This window comes from Orcinus orca, chromosome 1, assembly GCF_937001465.1.
Source record: "Orcinus orca chromosome 1, mOrcOrc1.1, whole genome shotgun sequence".
Taxonomy (NCBI): Eukaryota; Metazoa; Chordata; class Mammalia; order Artiodactyla; family Delphinidae; genus Orcinus; species Orcinus orca.
Genome location: NC_064559.1, coordinates 19,642,295 through 19,661,637, shown reverse-complemented (window position 1 = coordinate 19,661,637; position 19,343 = coordinate 19,642,295).

Genomic DNA, 19,343 nt, shown 5'->3' with positions numbered 1-19,343 from the left:
CCTTTTTTAAAATCACATAGACAAGAAGGACAGGATATTGAAGGACAGGATATTTATCACAATATTATTAGCAACAACAAAAATGTGATATAATGTAAATATTCATCAAAAGAGAATTGGTAAGATAAATTATGATATGTACATTCAAAGAATTCCTTGTATCTATTAAACATGATGTAATTGATCTATATTTATTGACGAGAAAAGATATCCATGACTTACTGTTCTTGTAGTAGTGTTTGCTTTTTCATTCGTATTTTTCCTCCAGTGTCGGCATTGTACCTTCTTTTCTTCCTTTTTTTTGTTTTTACAAAATCACTATTGAAGCTTTAAAAAAAACAAAAATTGGGTTTGCCTCAGAAGGTAATTATTCATTCATTCATTCATCCTTCCATTCATTCAAGAAATGTTTACTGAATCCTCACTTTGTGCAAACCCTTTTCTAGGTTTTGAGGACACAGCATTGAGAAAATAATTCCCTCATGGAACTTTCATCACCAAAGATATTTAAATAGTATCTGAATTACAATTTGGAACAGGTGATTCTTTATGTTGAGTAAATTTATTTTCAGTGATTGGGCAAAAAAGATCTTTTAAGTTCTTTCCATCCCTGAGTGTCTCTAAATCTGTGATTTAAAGAAGGACATAATTTCGAGTGTTAAATGTTCTTTTTCTGCTCCTTGAACTTCCGAGGGCAACTTATTTGTTGAGAAAAGAAATTAAGCTATGCTTTAACTATGGAGTTACAGCTTAAAAAATGTATTTTTAAGATGACCGAACCTTGATAACTAAACTCAGCCATTAAATTGATAGATATGTAGACATGTAAACTGTATGTAAATATATATATATATATATATATATATATATATAGGAATATATGACATTCTTTTTTCCAAAGTGAGCCAAAGGGAGAAAACTGCTAGGTAATAAGAGAAATAAGTCTTGGGACATAATTTTGAAGTCATTCATCTTTTAGAAAGGGCTAAGTAAATCTTAGTTTAGAATTATAATAAATAATAGGGTAGTTGGAATGTCAGGAACTTAATCAGTATTCACAAGGTTCTTTGGCATTAATTTATTACCTTAACCTTAGTTCCTATTTCTTTCAACTTTTTTCTTTTTAAAGCCTTTTTAAAGCTTTGATCTGTTAATGGAAAGAACAAGTCTGACTGCTTCTTAATAGGTTAAATAATAGCCAATTTTCTGAGTTCCTTAAAATCTTTTAATATTGTTTTAACAGATGCATTTCAATTAAAATACTGATACCCCAAAATAATAATCTTTTCATGGCCATTACTCAACAGTGTTTTGACTAAGATATAAAGATGGATCTTTTTCCTACCTAATTTTAATCCATTCACGCATCTATTCAAAAACATTTATTGAATGCTTTCCGTGTGCCAAGTATTTCTCTGGGAATCAGACATGAATAAAACAAACACAGTATCTACCATCATGGAGCTTTTGTTCTAATGGGAGAAACACATAGTGAATTCTGTTTCATATATTTTGTGCAAATATGTGACAGTAACCCACTTCTGCTAAATCATTCACACTCTTACATAGGCTTACAGGTATGTTACAAGTACAGCACAAATTCACTGAGATATCTGATAATATCTTCTTTCTAACATGTATTTCAACGTTTTGTCTATTTTGTAGTAGAAATGCGTTATTCTTTATATAATGTGAAAACTATCTATGAACCCATTCCATTGTGGGAAACACAAACAATGAAGATGTAACCCTTCTGTTACTCTTAATATAGTATTAGTCTGTTGATTTACTTGGGTTTTCTAGCTTCTTGAGGACGATCATAATAATTGATAATTTTATTTGCTATTTTCCTCTTTTTATTTCTATTTCTTCTCCTATTGTAATGGTTAGAACATGCAACACCACCACTATGTGCTACTGAGGATAGCAGTCCTGCTTAGCTCGCCCCACTTGAATGGGAAGACTTCAGGAGCACATAATTGTTAAATGTTGGTTTGAGATAAATCTCTTTATTGTCTTAAGGAAGTAGTCTTTTATTTATAATAGAAAGAGTTATCCAGGATGAATGCTGTATTGTAACAATTATCAGATTTTTTGCTTTGGTCTATCAATGTATTAGCACGTTTCCAAATATTAAATAATTGCAGCATTTCCAGAACAAACACACATTACCTTGCATTATGTTTTTAAATGTACTGTGGAACTGTTCTTATTTTTATTTGATTTAGGATTTATGCAAAATTGAGATTGACTAGTTCATGACAACCTCTGACATATTAAAAATATCAGTGCTTGTGATTTCCTGTATGCAAAGGAAAGCAAAGACATTACGTAATCTTTTTCTGAATTGCCTGATCTCCTAAATAAACTGGATGAGCTGATCTATCATTTTGCTCATATGAATGCATGAGTCTGGAGTTGTTAGTAACCTTTGACATTGTTGTATTTTCCTTGACATTTCATTAATGTGATGCAGATTAATGCTACTGTTTTTATATTCAAAAGATGCCACTTCTTAAAGCAATAAAATGCAGGGGAGGGAGTATTTTAATATTTCTAAGTCATTTAAGTGTTTTCAACTTCCCACAGAGTTTAAGAAAACAAAAACAACCAAAAAAATTATATTAGGAGTTCGATACAGTGGGAAAGGTATAAACTGTAGACAGTAAATAAATCGATGGTCAAATAGTCCTGGTAAAGAGCAAAAAGAGGTAATGAGACAGAGATACAGACTTCAGATTATTGTTTTTATGTCAGTTCAATCAAAATGTGTTATTTTGAAAGTTTCCCATTTATAATTCTCAGTTAGCATAAGTTTGAAGTACAAAATTTGCAGGGGTTCCCTTTATGGAGAAAAGAGATTACGTAAAGTAGTTTGGGTCTAAGAATATAATGTTCAGCAATACATTATAAGACAGAATTACATCATAATCTCTAATAAAAATGTGAAATTCTATGCTTTTGCTTTCAGATTGAGTGTGAACATCAGCACAGGGCTGTGATTAGGTCAGTACACTCAAGAAGGTAGAATACAATTTATTAAATCTAGGCCACCTGAAGTATCTGACCCTGCTCATTTGAAATGGAGTTTTCTAATAGAATTGATTTTCTGGTAGCCATTTGCATATACCTTCAGATTCCTCTATGCAGAGAAGCCAGATGCATTAAGCAGACACATGCAAAATTTCAAGTTAAAAAAATAAAGGAATACTCTTCTGTTGAAGTTGATGTTTAGAGCGTTTTGATTTAAAAATATATTTAAATTACTCTCCATTAATTTATTTCTAATGCTTATGTGGGGCGAATGAAGAGGTCTCAGCTGAGTGGTTACCTCTTACTAAAGTTTTTTTCCATTCATTCCCATGGTTGAAACATCAATATGCTTACGACTCCCAATTTTTTATCTCACAATTTCACTTCTTCCCTTGCCCTTTACCTGTACTATACCCAATTACCATCTTTTTAAAATCTCCAGTTGAATGTCTCATACTTATATCAAATGTAAGAAGTCCAAAATACAACTTCAATCCCATTCATTACTCTAAAAATGTGATTCTTCCAATAAACAACACTAAATTTTATTCCCTCGTCTTCCTCACGTCTTTCCATATTTAGTATATCATGAAGTCACTTAGATTCTACCTCTAAATGTTTCTCTAATATGTTCACATTTCTGCATCTCCACACTCATTAATCCAAATCACTATCAGCTCTTACTTGGACTAGTGCAATATCACCCTTATTGGCCTCCAAGATTTTACCCTTGACCACCTATATGTATTTCATGAATAAATAAAATTTAGAACAATCTTTTAAAGAATCTACAATACAACAAAACTAAATTGCAACCTGTTACTTGCTTAAAAATCTTTGTTATCATCCTAATACACTTTGAATGAATTCCAAACTTCCTTAAAAGCCTACAATGTTCTGCAAGATATGGCTCTATTTTTCCACCTTCTTTTTTTGTTAAGCTTTTTGTTAATTTTTATTAAATGATCAACTATCAAAACTGCATTGGAAACAAAGTTTTAATAGTAATATTAATCAATAGGATTAAAATACCTTCCTTTTAAGGGTAAGATGGGAGAGAGTGAGAGAGTGGCATGGACCCATACACACCACCAACTGCAAAATAGATAGCTAGTAGGAAGCAGCCACACAGCACAGGGAGATCAGCTCAGTCCACCTTCTTTTTACTTCTTACACTAACTTTCCCGGTGACTGAGATCCATTCACATGGGCATTGCCTTTTGCAATGTTAACAAGCCTAGCCCTTCCTCTCAAGGACGTGACCCCAGTCATCCCTCTGGTTTCTCTCCCAGCCGCTCCTTTCCATCCTTCGGGTAGTAGCTTACACATCGCCTTCTCAAAGAGGTCACGCACCCATCAGCTCCTCTCAAAAGCATGCCCATTCCCTGTTATGTTCTGGCTTCTGTATCACAGAAATTATGTTTGTTGCATACATTTTACTTAACACAATTTATAATGACAGATTTATATATTTACTTATTTATCTGTTTTATGAAGTTTGTTCAATATAAGCAAACCAAAAACTAAAACAAACTGGGGAAGCAGAGGAAAATCTTAGTTTTGGAAACATAAAACTAAATATATCTTTGTATATGTAATCTTTAGTCTGTGGCTGTAATTCTGTTTGTAAATGCCTTAAAAATTATAAGTACAATAGTAAAAAAGTATATGTAACACAATCATTTATGCCTATGTAAATTTCTCCTTGGCCATAAAAACCTTATTGTTTCAAACATATATTATCATATGTTTTATAGAAGATTAAGCACAAGATAAAATGAGTTCTAGCACTGAAATAAATTTCCACATTAATGTCTTGTTGCTTAATAGAATGAAAGAGAACATTGATGTTTGACTAATATAAAATACAATTATAAATATTTCTCTTTTTGTGTGCCTGAATTTTATCTTAATTAGTTCTATCCTCTTAGGCACATGGAATATGCCTTTTTTCTGTTCAGAAGAAATTAAAATATTTCATTAGATTCTTTCTTTTATTTTATCTTATCTGTAATTTTGTTTAAATGAATTACATCTCACAGAAAAAGGGCAAATACAATATTACATATTAAAGTCACATTCACTAAAGATTTCTCTATTCTCTCTTTTTTAGAATAAAATACTAGTATTCAACTAAAGCTTTACTGACAAATATCAATAGCATAAAGATAAAAAAGTGACCAAATATGAAATGTTCAACACCGTGAATTTTCATGAGGTAAAATTCACAAAGCAAGAAATTTTGAAAAATAGCATATATCAGCAGACAGGAAGCTTCATCATATATACTTCTAGTCCCCTTCCAAAGATAAACATTAATTTTACATATATTCATTAATTAGTTTTATCTGATTTTGAAATTTATATAAATAGAACCATGCAGAATGACCTATTCTGCATGTTGCTACTTTCTCTTAGCATTATGCTTGTGAGATTTATCCATGTTTTGTGTAGCTTTAATATCTAAATTTGAATATTACTGAATACTATACTGTATAATTATACCACAAATTATTTATGCACTCTACACCTGATGGACATGTGGAGTATTTCTATCCTTTGTCTCTGATAAATAGTGGTGCTATGAATATCGCTGTATATCACTTCTGAGGTGTGTAGTTTAGGATTTCTATTGGTTATACCCCTACGCATGGAATTGCAGGTTCAAAAGGTACACAAGTGTTCAACTCTAAAAAATACTGCCAGTTTTCTAAATTGGATGTGTCTGTTTACATTGTGATTATCCGTGCATTAATCTGAATCACATTAATGAAATGTCAAGGTAAATTACAACAATGTCAAAGGTTGCGAACAACTCCAGAGTCATGCATTCACATGAACAAAACAATGAATCAGTTCATCCAGTTTATTTAGGAGATCAGGCAATTCAGAAAAGGACTATGCAATCTATTTGTTTTCCTTGGTATAGAGTAAACCACAAACACTGATATTTTTAATATGTCAAAGGTTGTAATCAACTAGTCAATCTCACTTTTGCAAATCCTAAATCAAATATAAATAAGAAGTTCAGCAGTACCTTTAAAAATATAATCCAAGATAATGTGTTTTGCTCTGGAAATGCTGCAATTATTCAATAATTGGAAACCTATATTAATAGACCAAAGTAAAAAATCTGATAATGGTTAAAATACGACATTCATACTGGATAACTTCCTTCTACTAGGAATAGAAGACTACTTCCTTAACATGGTAAAGAAATTTATCTCAAACCAACATCCAAGCATTTAACAATTATGTGCTCCTAAAGCCTTCCCATTCAAGTTGGTTGAGCTAAGCAGGACTGCTATCCTAACTATAACTTAGTAGTGGTGTTGCATGTCCTAACCATTACACATCTCCTTAAACTATACTTAATCTTCAAATAAAGACAATAAAAGGTCATACTTCTGCCTAACATGATACAACTATTCTGCATTTAAACAAAACATACTAACCTTTGCCCCAGAAGTGAATGCAAGGGCCTTGGGTAATGTTCACTGTTCTTGATATTCTATAATTTAAATACTATGATGTAAAGTTAACAATACTTAAATACAATGATACAAAGTCAATACACCTTATGTCATATAATAAGGGGATTAAGAGTGGAAAGAAAAAGATGTTTGCTTAATGCACACACGCACACAGACACAAACACATTTATAATAAAATAAGGAAGAAAGAAAGACTCCTGCCAATTTATAGTCCTTGTTTTTGTAGCTGGTCCTGTGGTCATAGCCAATATTTACAACAAGCTTCTTCCACTGCCCATACCGTGTCCCCTTTGCCATGAGCAAGTACCTCATCTGATTGTGGTTCTTTCCATGTATTTTCTGGTTATCTTTGCAGAATCAATGTCTAATTTAATTCTTCTGTAGTCAGAGAGTACACTGAATGCTTTCAATCATTTGAACTTTCTTAAGTCTTGTTTTAGGGTCCAGCAAATGTTCAATTTTAGTAAACATTCCATGGACACTTAAAAAGAATGCTTATTCTGTCATTGTTGGGTATGGTGCTCTATTTATGTCAATTCAGTCGGGTGTGTTAATCATATAGTTCAGACTTTCTATATTTTAATTTTTCTCTGGTGGTTCTATCAGTTACTGAGAGAGGTGGCTTAAACATGTCATATTGATCATTGGTTTGTCTATTTTCCCTTTACCTTCTGTTTTTGCTTTACATATACTGAAACTATATTAGTAACTACATATGAATTTACAATTATTATATCTTCTGGTAGGAACATTCCCCTTTACCTATTACTAGAAAGAATGCTTTTACAAAAAGTCTACTTCACCTGATGTACATTAGCTTTTTTGCTTTTGTGGGTTTTGCGTAACATATTTTTCTATCCTTTTAATTTAAATCTTTATGTATCCCCATATTTAAAGTGATTTTTCTTGTAAGCAGCATATTTTCACGTTTAATATATCCAACATTAACTAGATTATTTTTCTATCAACATGTAATGTAATCACTGATCTATTTGGGTTTACATCTACATTTTGCTTTGCGGGGTTTTTTCTTCCAACTACTATTATTTCCCTTCTCTCTCATTACTTGGTTTCTTTTTAATTAGTCAAGAATTTTTATCATTCCATTTTCCCTATCATTTAGGTTGTTAGCTATACATTCATTTTACTATTCTTTGACTGGCTATTATCCTGGAGATATTAAGACACTGTAATCTTAACTCTTAAATCATTTGATTTCCCTTTTTTCCTTTGCTAGCCCTATCATTTCATCATGTCTATCTATTGAACTATAGAAATCTCTCAGCACACATTTTCCATAATAGTTGCAACAAGTGAACTTCTATCAAATAATTACAGTTCATTCTTGGACTTTTATGACCAAATTTGAGTCTCTTTTCTATGCTAAACATGTATATATATCCATGCAATAAAATTAAATTGATAATTAAGAAATGTTTTAAAATAATGTTTAGATAGCAGATCATGTCTTTCCCATACCTTAATAATAGTTCAATACTACCACTTGATTTTATAGAGTAAAACACAACACAGGAATACTCAAAAAAAAGTCATGTACTTACCAACACTGCGTAAACACTGTCATATGTGTCATCCCATGATATATATTTTCATTCTTAAGGGCGTTTTGCCATCATGAATAGCAATTCTCTGTAGTAAGACAATAAAGATTCCTCGTTTAAACATTTTAAATTTTTTTTCAATCGGTTGATTACAGTGGCTTTCATATAAATATCCATGTTTATTACTTTTCTATTGGCTTAGTTTCATAAACTTACTGAGCTAATTCCAACTTAATCTAGTATCTTTTCTCAACAGAGCAGCATGAGTGATCTTTTCAATAGAGTAAGTCATGCTTCCTCATTTACCTGCTTTAAGAACTTCAAGGATTTCCAACTGACTATCTTTTATGTATCATCCTTTTGGTAAAGACTTCTTTACTAGGTCTTTAGGGACTTTTCACATGTTGTTTCCCTCTTCTTTTCCTAGATGCCTCCCCACCTCCCTTCTAGACTCTTCGCGATTACCTGTTCCCTGAATAACAAATATAATTATTTTCCATTTTGTCACTATTTCACAATCCTGAACTGCTATTCCCAGCATTTTACAAAATATACAAATATATACTGATTTCTAATTTTCTTGTTTGTCTATCATGTATATTAAGCTCGTAACTCTTGTGAATGCAGGTGCTAAATCTGTTTTGTTCACATACAGCACCAGACCCACAGGGGGACTCAAATTATTTTGGAGCTCTATGAAAAAGTCAAGCCTGGAGATTATGACGTTAGACCTTTAGACCCATCCTTACAAAACCTAAAATATTACAATTGGATGATCTTGTTTGAGATATGCAATGTCAAATGAATACAGGGGCTGAGGATCACTTTACCTCCATTCTTTGATCAGAGTAGGCAAGATCTGATAAGGTTAAAATTATATGTATACCAATAAACATTTAATTAAAAAAAACTCATTCTATTTTTATCCTGATAAGTAAATATGTGTAAACTGTTATTTAGAAAAGCTCAAAAATTTACAGAAAAATTATTGATCATGTATCTTTCAAATTATTGCTCAATTAACAAATGGCTAATATTCTTATTAAAACATTTTGGTGTACCACCTAATGCGTTACCTATTTGATAGCTATATAAGTTAGGATAAAGTGCAGTTACTAAGTGTCCAAATAAGGGACCTAAATAATCTAGCACTTTCTTTCTTCTTTCTTGTATAAAATAAGTCTGGAGGCATCTTCAAGGCCACTAGGCACCCTCTGATTCACTATCTTCAAGGTCACCTATGATCTAGGTTGGATGCCAGAACTTGAGAATTCCTAAAAGGAAAAGAACAGAAAGGAGAGCGAATAGACTTACCTCTCAGATAAAGTCATAAGGAGCTTTACTTGAAACTACCCAATAACTTCTTGCATTTCAATGTTGACTCCTAACTATAAGGAATACTGGCAAATGTAATCCTCTAGCTAGGAATTTTGTCACCTTAAAAAAATAAACAAACAAACGAGTTCTAATAAAAACTAAGAAAGGAAGAATAGATATACTTATAGGATGGGAAAAAATTTCGTGCACATAAATCCTAATGATTTTGAATGATGCCACTTTAGGAGTATTTATATATATAACACTATACCTGTGGCAAAATAGGAATATTTCCTGAGATAATAAGAGATGAAAGATATTGCTTTCATAAAGGAAATCCATTGTGTTTTATTTTTAAAATTTGTTACCTGAATTACTATAATTTAGCATAATTTTGAAGTTAAATGTGAACTATTTTAAACAATGAATTATTTACTTGTTTAATAATCAAGTTATTTTAAAACATCTAAGGGAACTGAAAAATTATGTTTTGCGTCTGCAAACAATTTTATTTATGATTTTATGTTTGTTCATCATTGTATATCTAAAACTCATTTTTCTAATAACTATATTATTAAATTTATTTTACTCTTACTTTGATATGATGGGATTCTGTCTAATGGTGCTGGAAAAAACATTTACATTTCAAATAATTTCTCCATTTAGCAATGTTTAAGGATCCAACCCTTCATGTCTGTTTTAGAAGATCATTATAATAGTCTCAGTAAAGTACATACTTAGGGTAGATTTTTGGCATCACTGGGTACCAAGGAGTACATTTATTTAACTTCTCAGCAGCTCATTGGCATTTTGGTGAAAAGAGGTAATGGAGGCTATTTAATTAACCTCAAATATTTCACTGGCATAAGAAACTGAATCATCTGCCAGAATCATTAGCAATTTATAAGCTGAGTTCAGTAGCAAATGGTCATAAATTCAATCACATGTAACCTTTCCAGTAAGTGACACCAGTCAATTGAAATTTATTATGGGGGAAATCACAGACTTTGACATTCACACTAAATATCTAGAGCATTAAGATTCTGCTTGCCAGAACCCTAGATATCACTTTGTAGGTAATGTACAGAATTTTAAGATGTAGAAATGATGGATAAGAACTGAGTAGTTCCTCTGAGTGTTATCAAGAAATATGAGAGGTTCAATATTTGATAATGCTTCATTTTCTTCAATAGGACAAACTCATACTGTGGGACCTAGAATGATAACTGTGATTACTGAAGTATCATAAAACATTGGTGAGTACATTTGGTTTGATGTATAGATAGTCTGGTGGTGAAGCTTACCTGGCAAGTTTCCATTAGGTATTCATGACAGATAACCTGAGAAAGCAATAAAATTTCATTTTATACTTATATAGTGTAGAATGTAATGGACTTTAAAAACTTAAAAACTTGATTAAATTATCAATAGCATGGTATAAATATACCCTGAATGATTTTTTTTCAAAGATTTATTCCCAATGATTTTCTCATCTTAGTTTTTTATTTAATTAATTAATTGATGTATTTATTTTTTTTTGGCCGCATTGGGTCTTCGTCACTGCATGCAGGCTTTCCCTAGTTGCGGCAAGCAGGGGCTACTCTTTGTTGTGATGCGTGGGCTTCTCATTGTGGTGGCTTCTCTTGTTGTGGAGCACGGGCTCTAGGCACACGGACTTCAGTAGTTGTGGCTCGCGGATTCAGTAGTTGTGACTTGCGGGCTCTAGAGCGCAGGCTCAGTAGTTGTGGCGCATGGGCTTAGTTGCTCCACGGCATGTGGGATCTTCTTGGACCAGGGATTGAACCCGTGTCCCCTGCATTGGCAGGCAGATTCTTAACCAGTGCACCACCAGGGAAGTCCCTAGCCTGAATGATTTTAAATTGGGTGCATTTCTTTCATAGTTTGGGAAATTTTGAAAAGTGAGGAAGAAGAATAACCAAAGGATCACATGTATAAGAAAGTCAGGGAATTCAATATCAGTTATTTGATGCAAACACTAATATGATCATTTCCATTTATTAAATTCACTAGACTGCCAGAATTCTTCATTGAGTGTAACCCTTCCAATAAATGACACAAGCTAATTAAGATTTACAATGTGGGAACAAACTATTTTGACAATCATGTCTAAGTATGTCTTCCAAACTTGAGGTTTCACTTAGTAGACACTGCCATCAGTATTTGTGACACAGAGTTAGTAAGTATTGATAGAATTTTACCGCGTGTAGCAAAGATTTAAAATTGTTTTGAAATTAACGCTTGCATCCTCACACAGTATCTGATATTTTACTAAAATAGCTAAACTTAAAAAAGTATATAAATAAAGGTCATAATAGAGTTGGTTCAAATTGATATCTTAGATGTCAGTTCACAGAGAATTTCCACTAGTAACAAAGGCATGGGCAGAATTATAACTCATTTATATGCATATATTCAATTAAAATGTTATAATTTATGTACAGAAAAATCATTTTAGTTATGAGTGAGTACATCTGTTCCTCTTAGTACATCTAATTTTTCTGGCCTTGGCCAGCATGGCCTGACCTATGCTGGGCTCTTTTAATCATGTGTAGTCAGCTGTCAGGTTTCCCAGTAGGTCAGCTGGAGGGTGGATGACCTAGATGGGTCTCACTTACATCTCACGTGTTATATTTGACCACTGGCTGTCAGCTGGGTATATCACTTCTTCTCCACATGGCACCCTCTTCCAGAAGGCTAGCTTGGATATATTTATACAGCAAATAAAGGGTTCCAAGAGCAGCAAGCCCCAGTGTGCAAGTACTTTTCAAGCGTCTGCCGAGATCACATTTAATAAAGCACGTTACATTGCAAGAGCATAAAAGCAGGGAAGAGAAGTTTGTCTTTTTTTAATTGGCTCCATATCTCACAATACAGTCTTTATTATGTATCTCTAAAATACATGGCCTCTCAGGAAAATAGACTGAAAATATTCTATCATTTCTGAATATTTACATAAAAAAGAATAAATAATAATATCATACTGAAAATTATCTTCCTGATTATTTCTTCAGAGTTAAATATTTGCCAGTCATACAATTTATTAGCACCTTTTATCAAATAAAAATAGGATATTCCATGCAGATGTAGTTTGCTTCACAGTCCTTGGTCTAATCTTCCACAATTTTCAGTTGAAATATATGTTAACGTGGGGGGAAAACCACAACCAGAACTTGCAGAGAATTTTTATTTAAGCATAAGATTAATTGAACTAAACAAAAAATCAAATTCAGTGAACAATACATGATATGCATTCAGAATTAGAATAAAACTATTTTCATGAAAAAAAAAAAAAGACCCTCTAACAAAATCTGCTCCCTTGTCCACAGAGAGTTTGCACAAGCCTGAATATTAAATGGCATCTACTTGTTTTGGTGCTATCTTTGAGATAAGGAAGTGCATTTTTTTTTTGCCTGTAACTCCTCTTTACCCAAGTTTATCTCCTGTTTGACAACTGTTTGAGAACTGAAAGTCTTAGGTGAAACTAGGCAAAAAGGAAATAGGAGGGAATGAAAAAGCATTCCATACTCTCAGGAAGGAATGAAAAGTCAGCCTATAAAATAGACTGTATTTATTCAAATGACTTTTCCACAGCTCTCTTATTGGTAAAGAACATTTTCAGGAGATGCCCTTCATGAAACTGAGATTTAAACATTAGATATTCATAGCCAGCTACTGGGCTGCCAAAGTTTCTTGGCCGTCACCCAAGTTGGAATAAGGGCAACAAGTACTTCCTGATATTAAACACCAGGGCTGGGTAGCTTCCTCTTCGTTTGAGATTGAGTTAACTGTCAAAAACTTGGCTTATGGGGAAGAAATCATCACAAGCTAATCCATCAAATACACTATACACATGTCCTCCAAATGGATCTTTTACACACAACTATGGTCTTCAGTGGTATTCAATCACCAAGCTCCTAACACTAATAACCAACGTTCTCCATGATCTGATTCCATCTATCCTGTGTAGCCTGGGATCTTACTATTCCTTCCATCAGGCATCATTTTCCAAGGACACCGAACACTTATTGTAGCTGTAATTATTTTTAATGTTATTGCCCTATATCCTTTATACTCGAGTTAAGTGGTTAACTCTCCACCATATTACAGCAGAGGATTCAGATATGAGTACACATGTACCTTTACCAGTGTGTTGTATGGTTTCATGTTACTAAGTAGCATCCTTCCATTTCAGCTCGAAGAACTCCTTTCATCATTTCTTATAAGGCAGGTGTAGTGGTGATGAATTTCCTCAGTTTGTCTGGGAAAGTGTCTCTCCCATTCATTTCTGAAGGGTGCTTTGTCTGGTAAAGTTCTCTTGGCTGACGGTTTCTCCGTCAGCACTTTGAATATATTGTCCTACTCTCCCCTGGCCTATAAGGTTTCTGCTAAGAAATCTACTAATAGCCTTATGGGAATTCCTTGTAACTTAAAGCTTTTATTCTCTTGCTGCCTTTTTTTTTTTTTTGCGGTATTCGGGCGTCTCACTGTTGTGGCCTCCCCCGTTGCGGCGCATAGGCTCTGGACACGTAGGCTCAGAGGCCATGGCTCAAGGGCCTAGCCACTCCGCGGCATGTGGGATCTTCCCGGACCGGGGCACGAACCCGTGTCCCCTGCATCGGCAGGCGGACTCTCAACCACTGGGCCACCAGGGAAGCCCTCTCTTGCTGCTTTTAAGATTCTTTTTTTTGTCTCTGAATTTTGCCAGTTTTAGGATAATGTGTCCTAGAGTCTCTTAGAGAGAATCTCTTGATTCTATGTGGTGACCTATGAGATCCATGAACTTGGCTATAGAAACCTCTCCCCAGATTTGGGAAGTTCTCAGACATTATTTCTTTAAGAAAACTTTTTGCTCCCTTCTCCTTCTCCTTTCCTTCTGAAACCCCAATGATTCACAGATTGGTCCTTTTTATCTTATCCTATAGATCACACTATAGGTGACTCTGTACTTCTTTAAAAATTATTTTTTGTGTTCTCCTCTGATTGGATAATTTCAAAGTTCCTGTCTTCAATATCATTGGTTCTTTCTTTTGCCTGATTAAGTCTGCTGTTGCTCTCTATTGCATTTTTCATTTCATTCATTGTACTTTTCAGCTCCAGAATTTCTATCTGGTTCATTTTTTTTATGATTTCTCTTTATTAGACATCTCATTTTGTTTGTGTATTGTTTTCCTGATTTTGTTGAATTTTTTTTTTTATAGCTCATTGAGTTTTCTTAAAGCAACTATTTGAGTTCTTATGGTAAATCAGAGATCTCCATGTCTATGGGTTCATTTACTGGAAGATTATTGTGATCCTTTTGGTGGTATCATATTTCCCTGATTTGTCCTGTTCCTTGGAATTTTGACTTGCCACCTTTGCATCTGAAGTAGTCACCTCCTCCAATCTATACTAACTGCCCATTTAATGCATCCAAACTTGTATTTTTTTTGCATATTAGTCTTCATAATATAAATTTTGTTCATGTAGTTAACAGTGTCCAGATGTTATTGAATTTTGCTAAAAATACACTTTCTAAAATTTGTTTTTTCCTATATTTTGTAAATGGGATTTTCTGGTAAATCTGGAGTAGAATTTTTTTATAGCTTAGGTTGAGGCATCTTTTCTAAGTCCTATTCTTTTCCAGCTTATTTAGTCTTAAAGAATAAGGAGATAATATGCTGTACCAAAAAAAAAAAAAGTTCCATATTTTTTGAAGATATCCCACTGTCTACCTGGTTGAGACAAACCCTAAGAAAGTTTTCTTCCTCTTAGATGTTCAGTTGCAGGGCAAGCTGAATTGCAGACCCTAGTCCAATGATTGATATTGTTATTTTTTATTTAGCTAGTGTCACCACTGTTGGATTGAGAAAAGATACTCTTGTTTTACTAGTTGGTGCTCTGTCTGTGCAGATAATTTAATCTTAGATCATTATAAGCAGTTATAATGCTTCTCACTCAGCAATATTAACTCTCAGAGCCTCTTGGTCCCACACCCCTTCTTGTAAACCCTTTCATATTACCAGCTTCAAGCCATGGGCTATACTGTAATTTAGCTAGTACATTTCTACTCCAAATATGCTATATTATTGGAAATTGTAGACCATATGTATTTCTAGCATCTGGGTTAATAACATGTTACACTGAGAATCCAATGGTGATGGCCACCTTATACAGGATATGTTGTAAATTGTAGGAGTGGGTTCTCAATCCCCAACCTGCACTGTCTACCCCCATATAATGTGGTAGGGGTATAGAGGGAGAATGAATAAAATCTCTGGACTCCCCCTGTTTCTCAGTATCTGGCCCTGCTATTCAATCTCAAGCTTTGTTTTTTGGGTTTTTTTTCTTTTTTTAAAAATGCTTTGGTAACAGAATTTCCTTCAGAGATTAAAAATATACTTCACCAATACTCCCAGTTTAGAATTAGGCAATAATCATTATTGCAACTACCCTTAACATGGTTATTGACCTAATTTTCTCTACCTGTACACATTCTTCTGTGGTTTTGAAAAGCAAAATTGTGGTAAAAGTGGGAAGGGTAGAAGGAGAAGGGTCTTACAAGTTTATAGTACAGAACCAAAGAGGAAAAGCCCTGGGCGTCTAGGAAAGGGACACGGGAAGAGCTGCACTGGGGGAGTCATGGGAGATGAAGGGCAGTAGAGTCACTACAGACTCTGTCCCATCATGGTTGTTGAGTGATACAGTAAAGAATTAACATTTTTATGGGAACACCTCCCTGATACTACATCACATGATCACAACTTTACTAGGATCATACATTGTTGCAAGTTTCTGTATTTTCATGATTATTTTCCTGTAAAGATTAGGAAGACATAATCAAGCAGCATAATTTTTCAAATATTCACGATGAAGTCAGCATCCTTTTGCAAATAATTTTCATACATAAACATATAATTTTTACAATACTTGAAACTTTTATCAGTTAAAATTTAATATTATATTAATTAAATTAATAAAAAATCCCCCTGTGGTTATCTCTAAAGCTTTCTACATATAATTAATTATGTAACTTGGTGTCAAAAACTAAAGTATGATAGCTAGAATATCGTGTATTTCATGATTGAAATTCTGGACAGTGCCTAGATAGACTAGAAAATAGGGACTATAAACTCAGACTTTGATCTGAATGTCCTTGTTTTAAAGATTTAATCCTTAAAATGATACAAATTTCATTTTGGATATTTAATTTCTTTTTTTGTTAAGTAATAAAATATGCATAAGTAATGTGGCAGAGGTAGTGATGAACGTCTTGAAAGAGATAATTCTTTGGCGAATAAAGGTAGTTTATAATATTAATGCTATGAGCAATGAAGACCAAAGGAAGGTAAGAAATCTAGATTATGTCTTGTGACTTTCTATGATATTTATTAAACTCAATAACTGTTCTCAGGGTTTGAAAATTGGCTGTCAATCACATATTAAGAATTATATTTCATACTGGTGGTTACTAAGTAAAGCTGTATATTAGGAACTTTTAAAATCTTTTGCTACAATTAGTAGAAGAATATTCAGGCTTAAGGCATAGAAATACCTAGTGTTCTCCCAAGTTTCCAGGTACACTTCTGTGACCAAAGTTTTTTTTTTTTTTTTTTTTTTTTTTTCTCATTCCCCTCCGTGGAAGCATTTATTTTATTTTATTTTTTTTTATTGGAGCATAATTGCTTTACAATGGTATGTTAGTTTCAGCTTCACAACAAAATGAATCAGTTATATATATACATATGTTCCCATATCTCTTCCTGCTTGCGTCACCCTCCCTCCCACCCTCCCTATCCCACCCCTCCAGGCGGTCACAAAGCACCGAGCTGATCTCCCTGTGCTATGCGGCTGCTTCCCACTAGCTATCTACCTTACGTTTGGTAGTGTATACATGTCCATGCCTCTTTATTGCTTTGTCACCGTTTACCCTTCCCCCTCCCCATAGCCTCAAGTCCATTCTCTAGTAAGTCTGTGTCTTTATTCCTGTTTCACCCCTAGGTTTTTCATGACATTTTTTTTTCTTAAATTCCATATATATGTGTTAGCATACGGTATTTGTCTCTCTCTTTCTGACTTACTTCACTCTGTATGACAGACTCTAGGTCTATCCACCTCATTACAAATAGCTCAATTTCATCTCTTTTTATGGCTGAGTAATATTCCATTGTATATATGTGCCACATCTTCTTTATCCATTCATCTGATGATGGACAATTAGGTTGTTTCCATCTCTGGGCTATTGTAAATAGAGCTGCAATGAACATTTTGGTACATGACTCTTTTTGAATTATGGTTTTCTCAGGGTATATGCCCAGTAGTGGGATGGCTGGGTCATATGGTAGTTCTATTTGTAGCTTTTTAAGGAACCTCCATACTGTTCTCCACAGTGGCTGTATCAATTTACATTCCCACCAACAGTGTAAGAGGGTTCCCTTTTCTCCACACCCTCTCCAGCATTTATTGTTTCTAGATTTTTTGATGATGGCCATTCTGACTGGTGTGAGATGATATCTCATTGTAGTTTTGATTTGCATTTCTCTAATGATTAGTGATGTTGAGCATTCTTTCATGTGTTTGTTGGCACTCTGTATATCTTCTTTGGAGAAATGTCTATTTAGGTCTTCTGCCCATTTTTGGATTGGGTTGTTTGTTCTTTTGTTATTAAGCTGCATGAGCTGCTTATAAATTTTGGAGATTAATCCTTTGTCAGTTGCTTCATTTGCAAATATTTTCTCCCATTCTGAGGGTTGTCTTTTGGTCTTCTTTATGGTTTCCTTTGCTGCGCAAAAGCTTTTAAGTTTCATTAGGTCCCATTTGTTTACTTTTGTTTTTATTTCCATTTCTCTAGGAGGTGGGTCAAAAAGGATCTTGCTGTGATTTATGTCATAGAGTGTTCTGCCTATGTTTTCCTCTAAGAGTTTGATAGTTTCTGGCCTTACATTTAGGTCTTTAATCCATTTTGAGCTTATTTTTGTGTATGGTGTTAGGGAGTGATCTAATCTCATACTTTTACATGTAGCTGTCCAGTTTTCCCAGCACCACTTATTGAATAGGCTGTCCTTTCTCCACTGTACATTTCTGCCTCCTTTGTCAAAGATAAGGTGACCATATGTGCGTGGGTTTATCTCTGGGCTTTCTATCCTGTTCCATTGATCTATATTTCTGTTTTTGTGCCAGTACCATACTATCTTGATTACTGTAGCTTTGTAGTATAGTCTGAAGTCAGGAAGCCTGATTCCTCCAGCTCCATTTTTTGTTCTCAAGATTGCTTTGGCTATTCGGGGTCTTTTGTGTTTCCATACAAATTGTGAGATTTTTTGTTCTAGTTCTGTGAAAAATGCCAGTGGTAGTTTCATAGGGATTGCATTGAATCTGTAGATTGCTTTGGGTAGTAGAGTCATTTTCACAATGTTGATTCTTCCAATCCAAGAACATGGTATATCTCTCCATCTATTTGTATCATTTTTAATTTCTTTCATCAGTGTCTTATAATTTTCTGCATACAGGTCTTTGGTCTCCTTAGGTAGGTTTATTCCTAGGTATTTTATTCTTTTTGTTGCAATGGTAAATGGGAGTGTTTTCTTGATTTCACTTTCAGATTTTTCATCCTTAGTGTATAGGAATGCCAGAGACTTCTGTGCATTAATTTTGTATCCTGCTACTTTACCAAATTCATTGATTAGCTCTAGTAGTTTTCTGGTAGCATCTTTAGGATTCTGTATGTATAGTATCATGTCATCTGCAAACAGTGACAGCTTTACTTCTTCTTTTCCGATTTGGATTCCTTTTATTTCCTTTTCTTCTCTGATTGCTGTGGCTAAAACTTCCAAAACTATGTTGAATAAGAGTGGTGAGAGTGGGCAACCTTGTCTTGTTCCTGATCTTAGTGGAAATGCTTTCAGTTTTTCACCATTGAGGACGATGTTGGCTGTGGGTT